At 53.0% G+C, this 11,215-nt stretch overlaps 1 long non-coding RNA gene across 1 annotated transcript in view; it reads right to left on the minus strand.

Annotated features, from left to right (window-relative positions):
- Positions 1 to 443: 443 nt before the first annotated feature.
- Positions 444 to 11,215, minus strand: part of LOC109295306 — a 29,957-nt gene continuing 19,185 nt past the window's right edge. Inside the window, exon 5 of the long non-coding RNA XR_002096722.1 lies at positions 444 to 590. This is a non-coding gene — a long non-coding RNA (uncharacterized LOC109295306). The remainder of the gene's footprint in view (positions 591 to 11,215) is intronic.

The raw sequence follows: 11,215 nt of genomic DNA on the forward strand, positions 1-11,215 counted from the left end.
CAAGAGCCAAGGCACAGAGGTACCAGTGCCGTGCGCCGGAAACCAGGCACATTTAAGCATTACTGTCTGGCACCTCCTCTCCATAGATACGTGCAGATCTGCTCCAACACTGCCCACAGACAACATGCCCAGGGCACTGCCTGCACTAGGGAGAATTGCACTTTGGGATAGGAGAAGATGTTGCCTTGGCTTCTCAGGGTAAGAGGTTTCTTCCAGCATCTTCCTCTCTGGTTTGGGTTCTTAGCATCACAAGTCACATCCCATGCTGCACCCTCTCCCCCAACACTTCCACTCCAGCCGAAACAGAAAACCAGCAACTAGCCTAGCTATATGCAAACGGAGAGTCAGCAAGCTGCCCGTAACCAATTCTTTGGGCACACAAAAAGCCAAGACGGTCCCTCACTGCCCCCTCATTCATGAGAAAGATGATCTCCTACCTTTGCTTGTAGAAGCCAAGTCAAGCAGCCTCCCTCGCATGTAGGTAACCAGACTAGACCAGCAGGGACTGCAGAGGAAGCAATCAGGATGATGCGCGGTTTGGAAGTAGGAGATGCTCCCACTGCGGCTTGCCAACTCTCTGGAGATGCAACCTGAAACGGAGCAAAGGAACAGACATCAGGGAGCTGCTTCAGGGCTTCGTGCTTGGAAAGACCTAGGCTGCAAGTCAGTGCAAAGCAGAGGGTGAGACTGGGGCGGTTGCAGGTTCCCTCTGTGAAATCACAGAATCAGTCATAGAAAACGGGGGCTGGAAGGGATCTCAGAAGGTCACACCTAGTCCAAACCCCTGCTCCAGGCAGGATCAACCCCAACTACATCATCCCAGCCAAGGCTTTGTCTAGCCAAGTCTTAAAAAACTCCAAGGATGGAAAGTCCACCACCTACCTCTCTGGGTAACCTGTTCCAGTGCTTCACTGCCCTCCTAATGAGAAGGTTTTTCCTAATTCCAACCCAGTAAGTCTTGTGGGTCAATTCATCAACAACAGCAACAAAAAACCCAGTAAGATAATGCAGGCCTATTAGGTACAGGGAAAAGACCAGACTATAACCCTGGATTTGTTGTCTTGGGTTACGCACGTGGGTTTTGAAACCAGTGCTCCTAACCCCAGCTATGGGATCCTATGAGCCCAGCTGACTTCCTGCCCTTTGGGCGGGGGGTTGGACTTGATGATCTTCCGAGGTCCCTTCCAGCCCAAATGTCTATGAAATCTATGAAACAATTAGCACCACTACCTGCTGACAGAGTAGGATGCAGCCTGAACCGCAAACACACACCACCGCACCACCCTGCATGGGCAGACAGACAGATGCAAAGCTCTTGTCCTTGTGGCAGTCTTCTGCACTGTGGCACATTATGGCTATTTTCTGAGACGTGTGGGCCATAAAGGAAACTCACTGTTTGTAGATAATTGCAAAAGCCAAAACAAGAGGAAAGGATAAAGGAATTTACGGTGCCTGGTCCTCAGAGCAAATGCTTGTGAGAGAGAGGAAAGTCTCTTGGGAAAGGCGCAGCTGCGACAGAGCAGAGTGGGACAAAGCAGGACATGACACGCTGCAGAGAGAGCCGCTTCATACAGGTAGAGAAAGGGTGCACGGGACTTTGCCCCTGCCTAATGTCTGCAGTCCTCAGTTGCGGGGGGGGTCAGACACAAGGTGCTTGCCCACCTGACCGACAGCTTCGGTAGGGCTGGGCAGCCTTTCACGAGGTAAAGCTGTCTTTCCCAATTAAAAAATGGCTTTGCACAGGCAGCTGTTGACCCCTGTGTACCCTACCACCACCCCCTACCCTTAACCGGCTGCAATTTTACAGCTTTTCTTCAAAATGGGAAATCAATGTGCTTAGTAAATCTTGCATTTTTGTGTCATCTCCCCTGGTCCCAATGAGGGACTTGGCTGAAGGCTCTGTGGCAGCCCGCAAGTTTTGTCTATGTGCTCCAAGCTTCGCCCCTCCAGGCATAATCTCCCTCTCCTAATCCTAGCCTTGTGTCTCTCCTGCACCCAAGACAGGAGTCCGCGCAGGGCTCTGCATCCCCCCTGGGGGTCGTGGAGAGATGACAACTGCAGTGGACTTCAGATCGGGTCCCTAATTTCCATGAGTGTGTGGGCCCCATGACGGACCCCGTTGTGCTCCCCACAGAGGGCCTGGGCAGCGGGGCGCCTTCCACACAGTCCCCCCACCCTGCTCCCCTCTCCCACACATCACTGCGTAGTGGAAGGGTTGATCTATAACAGCAGGCCAGGCTCATGCAGCCTTCTCCCAGCCTCTGGTGTGGCCTGGCACTGGGACTTCCCCTGGCAGAGGTACTTGGTGAGGTTTGCCAAAGGGGAAACCAGTTGCAAGAGGTGGCGCCTAGGACTGGGTTTGAAATACTGATCAGGCCCAAGCAGGAGGGCCCAGCATGGCTCATATCCCTGATTGTGCCTCCCTTTCCCGCAATGCCTAATCCATGGGAAAACCAAGCTGCTACGCCACGGCCTGGACATTTTCAAAGCACCCGGCTGACGAGTGCTGCACAATTTCCAGACGAATGCCGCTTCACACCTGCCTCCCCCTGGAACCTCGGCAGCAACGAATGCTATCGAAGGCTCTGGGTCTTGACACATCAGCGCCCGGTGTTTATCAAAGCAAGCAGTCAAGTTCTTGGCATCCCAGGGCTGGAAGCACAGCACGCCTTGCCCTGACTCCCTGTCAGCTATCAGAGGGGTTGCCGGCTGAGAAGCTGATCCAATTTAGCAGGAGTTTGTTATCCGGCGTAGCACGACATCAGGGGTCTTGCAGACATAATCCAGCTTCCTCCTGCCTTGCAAGATGCATCAACTAGGGGCAAGAGAACAGGCCATTTATTAGTGCCTGCTGTGCCAGTAAATCTAAGTAGCTTGGATTAGACACCTCTGATCAGTTTTTCACCACGGTAAGCCTGAAGCAGCCATCGACTTCAATGAGGTGACTGCAGATCTGTGCCGGGGTGATGGTGATCAAACAACAGGCCTGTTTCTGATGCTTTTCCAGCATTTAAAAATAAAAACTCAAAAGTTTCTCATGCTGCTGCTTCTAGGTGAACCTGGGGTGGAAATAAGCCACTTACCTTCACAGCTTGTTATGCAAACCCTGGCACAGAGAGTTAGTCACTGAGTAGGAATAGGCTAAGGACATCATACTATAAATACATTAAAGCTCTTGGAGGCCATCAAGGGAGCTATTGTGAGACAAAGGCCTCAGAAATGACCACCCTTAAATAACCAAAACAGAATCCCAGACCTCATCCTAATGAACACCAACTCAGTGCATGAATTATTCACCAATTCACCACCAACAGCTACGTTCTGAGCTACCACCAGCCCCAAGCAGGCATGAGGCAGGCCAGTAGGAATGAGAAGAGGTGTTTTTGTTTGCCTTTGCACCCCCACCTCAGCTCCCGGAAGGCATGGCAAAAGCTGACAACAGGCTTGGAGACCTAGGTGTCCAGGAGATCCCATGCTCAGATGGGTCATCTCCCATTAAGTCACTGCAGCCTCAGCAGTGCGAGACCAGGGGCAAGCAAAAGGAGAGTCAGGTCCCTGCCCCACCTTCAGCCAAGGATTTTTCTCCCAGTACTAAACATGCTTGTTAATTAAGCCTAATGACTCTGCTAACATTGGTTTCATCATACCTGCTTTCATTTGAACATGGTGCATGTTCATGTGCACGAACCGCACACAACTCTACCAAACCAGGTCACATCCACCCCCAGCCACCTCCAGGACAGGAGGTAAAGAACAACCCCGTATCCAGCCGACACTGCAGGAAGGGGGAATACGAAACACCTAACTCAGAAGGTAGCCCCATCCCCAGCATCCCCCAGGATCTTCCCGGTGGTGTGGCTGCTGTTTCACCTCTCCAAGATGCCAGGTGTTGCTGCCACCAGCCTGCCCTGTCCTTCCTGGGATGAGTGGGATACCAGGTGGGTGGCATTCCCTCCAGAAGGGTCTCATGGGACAGCTCAGAAGGAAAGTAGGGCATGACCTAGCTGTCAGTACCCGAGAGAAGGCAACAAGCCCATGGGCCTGCTACACCCTTGTCCCCCATGGGGATGGAACCAGCTTGGCCCTAGACAGAGGCAAGCGACTCCTTATTCCTGCTACAGGTTCCTGGCACACAGAAGGTCATTAGATAGGAGCACGACCACCAAGGAGCCCAGCCTCCCCATAATCCCACCCAATCCAACTTCCCCCTGATCTTCTCGCTACCGCTACAACCCTTGGAGCCCATTCAGGGATTATGAGTCACTCCAGCAGTGCTTCACATCCCTCTACGATGAGCAAGCTAGAGGGCACGTGCCGCGCGTTGCCTGCCCCAGTTTGGCGCTTCCTCCTGCAGCCTAGCCTTCCTCTGGAGCATGCAAGGAGCAAGCCCCTTCCCCTCCCCACCAGAGGAAAGAATAAGTGCTGGAGTGATTCATGCCAGGCAGAATGCCGTCCAGTCTCAGGCTGTCTTTCTACAAGCAAAAGAAAGGAAGGCACTTTGATCTGGGGAAGCCAGCAGTGCATCTGTGCCTCAGTTCATAGCCCACAACCTTGAAGGGAAAAGCCCAGAGGGGGGATTGGATTTGGGGCCATGCAAATGGTTTGCACGCAGCAGGCAGGATTTCCATGTGCACCCAGGCCCCCTTTCACAGCCCTAACAGTATAAACCATCCTTAAAGTCAGGAGAAAGGTGCTCATTCTATTATATGTTACCTGGGTTAGTGATAAAAGGCTCTGAAGTAATATCTTTGTGTGTTGTTCTGTGTTCTTAAATGCAAGACAGCCTGCAGGACATTGTACCTGCTGCAAACACTGGTTGCACACTGCATTGTGCTATTAAACCTTAGGGGAGTAACTGCGGTGCTTAATATTTAGATGCCAGCCACATGCATTCACAAAAGACAAATAAAAGCCACCACGCACCAATCCCCAACAGCAATACGTCCTCCCAAGTACTTCCAGTAGATAAGACCCTGGCACCCAGCCAAACCCTGGGCAGTCTGTCCAAGCAACTACTGTAGCCAGTGGGCTGAAAAGCAGGCAGGCTTGGCCCACTTTCCCCAGAGCTACTAGTGTGCAACATGATGAGTGGTTCCCTTAAAGGTCTCTTGCAGATACAGCTGCTTTGCAAAGGAGTTTTCTGAATCCAGCTTTGTTCCCCATTTTGAATGAACCCTCTGAATTTCCAGGTTCTCCCATGAAAGTCTAGAAGGAAAATTCATTTTGGGTGGATTGAAAATGTCATTGTTGTGAATTTCAAAGTGTAGTAGTGATAAAATATTTACAGTTTGTTTCAATGTCGATTTTTTATTTTATCCCACGTAGAAAGCAACAAATAATAGTAAAGCTTGAAGCCAAAATGTCATTTCAGAAGTGAGAGACTGAACTGTCCTGTTTTAAAACTGTTTTAAAACGGATACTAAAAACATCAGAAAACTTTCCCGCCACCCACCCCCACTTCTCTCCTCTAACAGGCAGTCTTGGGGAAAAACTGACAGCGTCCTACCACGTGGAACACACTTTCTGACAAAAAGCGCTGTTCCATCAACATTTTTTTCCAACCAGAAACTAGACGTACTTGAAGCACAACAGGGTCCTGCAGTCCCAAGCACAGGAGCTTGATGCTGGTAAAGAAGAGAGGCAGGGAATCATGCAGGCAGCGAGATATTTTCTTGCAATTTCAACAGAACGGGAGAAAGAGAAGCTTGCCCTTCCTGAAACCAGTCCCAGTCCGGTCACGCACAATGCCCGAGATCCTTTTCAGGGATGGATATAGAAAGTTTGAGCCCCAAGCACCACCAGCATTTGGGGTTGGCATACATGAGACCGGCAGCCTGGTGAGGGCTTCATCTGGGATATTTTACCATGAGGTTTTCTTATCAGCTGGAGGCAAAGGGAAGTCCCCTGTGATGAAATGGAGACCCTAGCAGCAGACTGTGCTGTGCATTAGGGTAAGAGATGTCCCATAATTTGGCATGGCCTTGCTTTGGTGGGTCTCATTTAACCCAACTCAGTCCTTCTCCAGCAACGTGTGCATGATTCTTGTTGGGTGTAAAGGGTCTGGTGAAGGCCCAGGCAGATGGATCCTTTTCTGTAGGCTCGCACAAGACTGTACAGAGCACGCTGGGCAACAGAGACATCAAGCCCCAGGAAGATCCCACGTTCACATGGTTCTGCCACAAATGCTTCCTGCTTGAACGGTACCTGCATTTGACGGACAACTTGTTGCAAGAGTTTGTCGCTGCACGATGCCAGCTCGCTTAGTTATAAATAAAGCAACTGCCAACCTTGGAAATGAATCAGCAGGTTGGTGTCACTACATGATGTCACCCCATGTTTTTCCATGCGCCGGTCAACTTGCAGCCTCATCTGACCCGCCGATGACAGACAGAGCCCGCGCCTGCCGGTCAGCGTTGGCAAGGTCACCATCCCGGGAAGGAGAGGGACATGGCATCGGTAGCCAGTTTTCCTCTCATCGTCTCTCATCAGTGCTCTCTCTACAACCCATCTGGCATAATACATTCAGGCACCTCAAGGGACATTAGGCCAAATCCCAGCAGGGACGGCTCTGGGGCTTACACATCCAAGCTAGACGCTTGCCAGCCAGGCCTGTTGCCCCTGTTCCTGCCTGTCTTCATGATGAGGAAGTTAATGACCCCGAAAGCAGCACAGTGACCCACACCCAGGCATGGAGCAGGGGCTGACAGGGACCTGGGGCCAGTCTAAATGGTGCTCTGCCGAGAGCCCACTTCATTATACTGGTGGGGCCAAAGAGAGAGGTCGCAATCCTACCACCTCAGGACAGACCTGAGTGCACTGAGGCATCCTTGCCGTGCTCCTTTTGACAAGGACAACTCTTCCATCTCCATGTGGAGAGCTTCACCATGGAACCAGTGTCTCCCACACCAGTCACCAGTGATGTTCATGATGCTGGGTACCAGTACCAGGGCACCTGTAGCAGCATAGACCAATTCGACTTCTCCATGATTTCTGACTTTACAATTGGTGCTCCAAACTGAAGAGTGATGCCAACAGGTTTAATGAAAATGGCCTCAAGCTCCTTTTAGTTTCATGTTAGCAGAGTCAAGGCTCAAAGCACTCGCGGGCAGTGATTCAGCACTGGGGACACGATGCCTGTATTTGGGAAACCACCGGCCACAGTTCCCAGGAAGCCCTGGCCAGTCATGGATATAAGGATAGTCAGATGCAATAGACACCCAGAGCCAGCCTGTCTTCCTGAGCATGCTTCTCTGGGGTCCTGCGAGACCCTGTCCCTGGTGTGGGCCTCTCAGGAGAGGCTGCCTACCACCCTCTGCCTGGCAGAGACCAGCTTTTCTACAGATGGCTTAGAAGATGGCAGGGCTTGGATTTCACCATGTCCCCTTAATGTCACTTCCCAAAATAAGCTGTTAATGAACAGCTTTGTCCCCTCAGAAAATGGGCTTCCTGCTAGGTCAGCAGGCCTGGCGCTGGGGGTTATTCCAGGACAATGATATTCCCTCTTTGATGTCCCAGTGGCTGCAATTACACAAGGCCGAGAATTATTCTAAATAAAGGGCATTGTAATGCAAGGACTAGGCTCCCCAGGACCTCTCTGCCTTGTTGTTATTGAACTAGTTCAGGGTCAAAGTCTCCCCCCTGGAATTATAGCTGAAAGGGTCAGATGCTGCTACATGAAAGGTTAGCACCCCCCCCCCAGGGAACAGGGGATTCCTGCAGGAAGTCTGGCAACGGAGCTCCCCCCAGCTTCACTCTGCACCCCAGACATGACACCTGCCCCAAAAGATCATAATAAATCTCAGCTGAATTTGGCAAGGCTCCGTGGATGAGCCAAACCATGTGTTCACAGCCAAGCCAAAGGCCACAACTACCTCCCACATTCACTTGATGACACTGAGTGGATTTGGGTATCACTCTCAACCCCAGGGCTGTGCTGGGTCTTGCACAAATGCCTAGCGGGACAATCAACCAATGGCGGTGGGGATTATCGTTGCTACTTCACGGCTAGACCACTGGGGCCCAAAGCAACTGAATGCCTGACAAGCTTAAGAGCCCAGACCAGAGCCTGGATCTCCTGAGTCCCGGCACAGTGCCCTCACTACAAGCTCAGTTCTGCAGATGCTACTGGCACCCTGGGAAACCTGACAGACTTTGCAAGCCAGGTCTCAAAGCAGGTGAGATTCTAGAGTTCGCAGATGGACACCCAGTGCATGCATGCATGAGCTCCAAGAAGTGCCCTTGCAGGCTGGATGCCACATGCCCAAAGTCCAGTGGAAAGGACTGCCTAAAAAATGCAGCAGCATTTCAATTTCCTTTGGCTTTTCTCCATTTGTCAGAGAGTTGAGGCAGTCAAGCAGCCTTCCCTGTGCTTTCTGCTGCAGCCCTCCGGGCAGACAGTACTCTGGCAAAGCCAAGGGCTGTTACCAGAAGCAACAGCAGCTGTGCCAAGCCGACATAGGGACCCAGCGTGGGCAGCTGGTCACCTTCGACACCAAGGGACCCAGCGTCTCCAGAGCGACTGACCTGGTAGGAAAATAAAGAGTTTGTTCCTTTGAAGTTAATGAATCATGAAAGCCTTTGAAAGCCGAGCCCTGTTTGTTTACTGACGGCAGCTCTTGTGGAGGAGGACACACATGGACACACACACGCAGTCTGTGCAGGCTGCTCCCGCAGGGCCAAGCAGCCCGTGCCTACCGCAGTTCAAAGGGCAAGGGCCGACATGGGCTCCCACTCCTGTGCAGCCCTCAGCCACCTCCCAGCACCTTTTGGGGAGCTCTTCACACACAGCCAAGCAGACCAGAGCCCCCAGAGGCGGATGGTAGTTTCCAGGAATGCCCATCAGGTGGCTGCAAGAGAGCAGCATCCCCACTCAGGTACCAAAGTACCAAGGGTGGTGCCCAGAGCAGCCCAGGGTGCTATTTGGGGCAGAGCCTTTTCCAGACCTGGCCTGGCACGACCCAAGCCAGGCCTGCCCACAGCTCCAGCACTAGATGACCTGATACATGCATGTGCACAGAGGAGCCCACTGCTTTTGTCCCCCAACCCCCATCCTCTCCAGTCAGTTGCTGCAAATCCAGTATTTGGGCCATTTCCCTCCACTTAGCCCAGTGGGTTTCCATCCCCAGTCGCAGTTCACGGGGCTGTCGGTCATGTAGCATGACCAGTTAGAAAGGAATATGTTTAAAAGCACAAGAGGAAGCACCAGGTCTTCCCACAGGCCCCGTTTCGCCCATGACACCACTGCTAAGAGCTGCAGCACATGGCTCCAGTCCCAACGGGCCTTCACCCAGAGGTTTGTATGGTCACCCGTCTTTAAAATCTCTGGGCACCTCCACCCAAAGGAGATCAGCACAGTCCCTCCTGGGGCCTTTGCTTCTTCTTGCTGCTTGGGGCTGGAGTCCTGCACTGAGCCCAGTGGGGAAAAGGAGGCAGGGTGGCGTGCTGTGCCATGCCATTTAGAGTGGGACAGCACAGCAGGAGGGGGAAGTGCTGTCTCCACCAACACCATAAAACCCTGGTGAAGCTGGGGGGGAGCAGGGAATAGAGCGTGTTGTACTAGCAGCTCGGAGTTGGCTGGAGGGCAGAGGCGTTGGCGAGATCGAAGCATGCTGTACAGTACCATGAGGCTGCTAAGCAAATGCCCAGGCTTCCACAAGGGTCTATATATATCAACCCTTTGTTTTTCCAGTGGGGCAGCTTTATAAATAAGCTGTAACGCAATCCTTCAGCTGGGCCGTGGACAAAAAGACAGAGCCCCACTGGCACTGTAACTCTGAGAAGTGTCACTGGATTAAAAACAAGCATCAGCTCATGCTTTGGGTTTCTTGCAGGCCAACAAAGTCCTCAATTAATCTGTAAAACTCAGAGCAGGGGGCAGAGAGCAATAGGCCTGGCAGACAGGGCAAAGGGGGTGGCCAGGGCTTTGACAAAGCTGAGAAGGCAAAAGGGCCAAGGAGGCCAGGCGAGACCAAGGTTTGCAGGCAGGCATTGGCGCCAAAGCAGCTACTCCGAGTGACCGCTCTCCACAGCGATGCATGCACTTACACGGTGGAAGGAGCTGGTGAGGGGCCACAAGAGCGCTCCAAGGTAAGGGGAGTCTTTGCAAGCTGCCAGACCAGCGTTACCGTGACGTGCAGCATCGTCCTAGATCCACAATGCCACAGAGCAGGTCCTCTGCTGGGGCCACGGCCCCATCATCAACTAAGCCACGACAATTTGCAGCAGTCCCTGAGGGTTTGGCCAAAAGACAGCTCTGACAGCAAAGGGCCTGATTCGGAGATTCATGGGTAACCCCCAGAAGCAGAGAGTTGCTGCGAAGCACCTAACAGCCACATTCACAACGAAGCTGTGAAAATGGGCCGTGCCGCCTCTCCCCTTTGGCTTATGCTGGCTATCGGGGGAGCTGGAGGGACTCATCAGTACGAGAAGTCAGACTGCTCCAGCCCCCAGCGCAGCCAAGCACCAAACCAGGAGCTCCCGCCCTCCTGAGCAAGGAGGCTTCAGCAGATGCTCAAAGTTAAGCTTGCCCTGCAGCCAGCTGGTGCTCCCTTGGTACCTTCTTGTACATACTGAAGCAGGGATGAAGGTAACACGGCGGGTGCGAAGATGCTGGCCCAGATACCGTAGCCCAAAAAAGCCGGGCTTCTACTTGGAGAGATGGGAAGGCGCAGAAGGTTCCCTATGTGCAGCTGGCCCTCGCTGTGTGGGGATGGGGTTTCTGGTTTGGTTTTGTTCTGTTTGTAAATTTTCTGTCTGGGGCCAAATCCGCCTCATCGGCTCCAAATCCCATGGGGTGAGCACAGCTCGGTCATTCAGGTCTGCGTGGCGCTACCACCGCCAAGCACCCTCCCTCCCAGACTCTTCAGTCTTGGCTTTCAGACGCTCCCAAATCCGTGGCAAGGCAAGCCCTGGGGCCTTGGGGTTCAGATGCCCCCTTGATTTCCTTGCCCCTAGCCAAAAGGCCACAAGAGCAAGCTAGAAGGAAAGCTCAAGAGCAACCCCACCTTTGCCATAAATTGTGCAGCGGAGACCCTCCCATTAGGGGGCTAGGGTGGACTGTGGCAGGGGACAGGTCTCCGCCCTCAGCTACACCCAGTCGCTCGGGCTTGGGAAGATGGGCATCTCCCCTCCCAGGTAGAGCCCAGCCACCCGGACCCCGCCGCCAGCACGGGCTCTCCCCTGCAGCCCACGCTCAGCCTGCCGCTCCCTCGGGGCA

Source organism: Gavialis gangeticus, unplaced genomic scaffold (assembly GCF_001723915.1).
Source record: "Gavialis gangeticus isolate Ggan-Ray unplaced genomic scaffold, GavGan_comp1, whole genome shotgun sequence".
In the NCBI taxonomy this organism is placed as follows: Eukaryota; Metazoa; Chordata; order Crocodylia; family Gavialidae; genus Gavialis; species Gavialis gangeticus.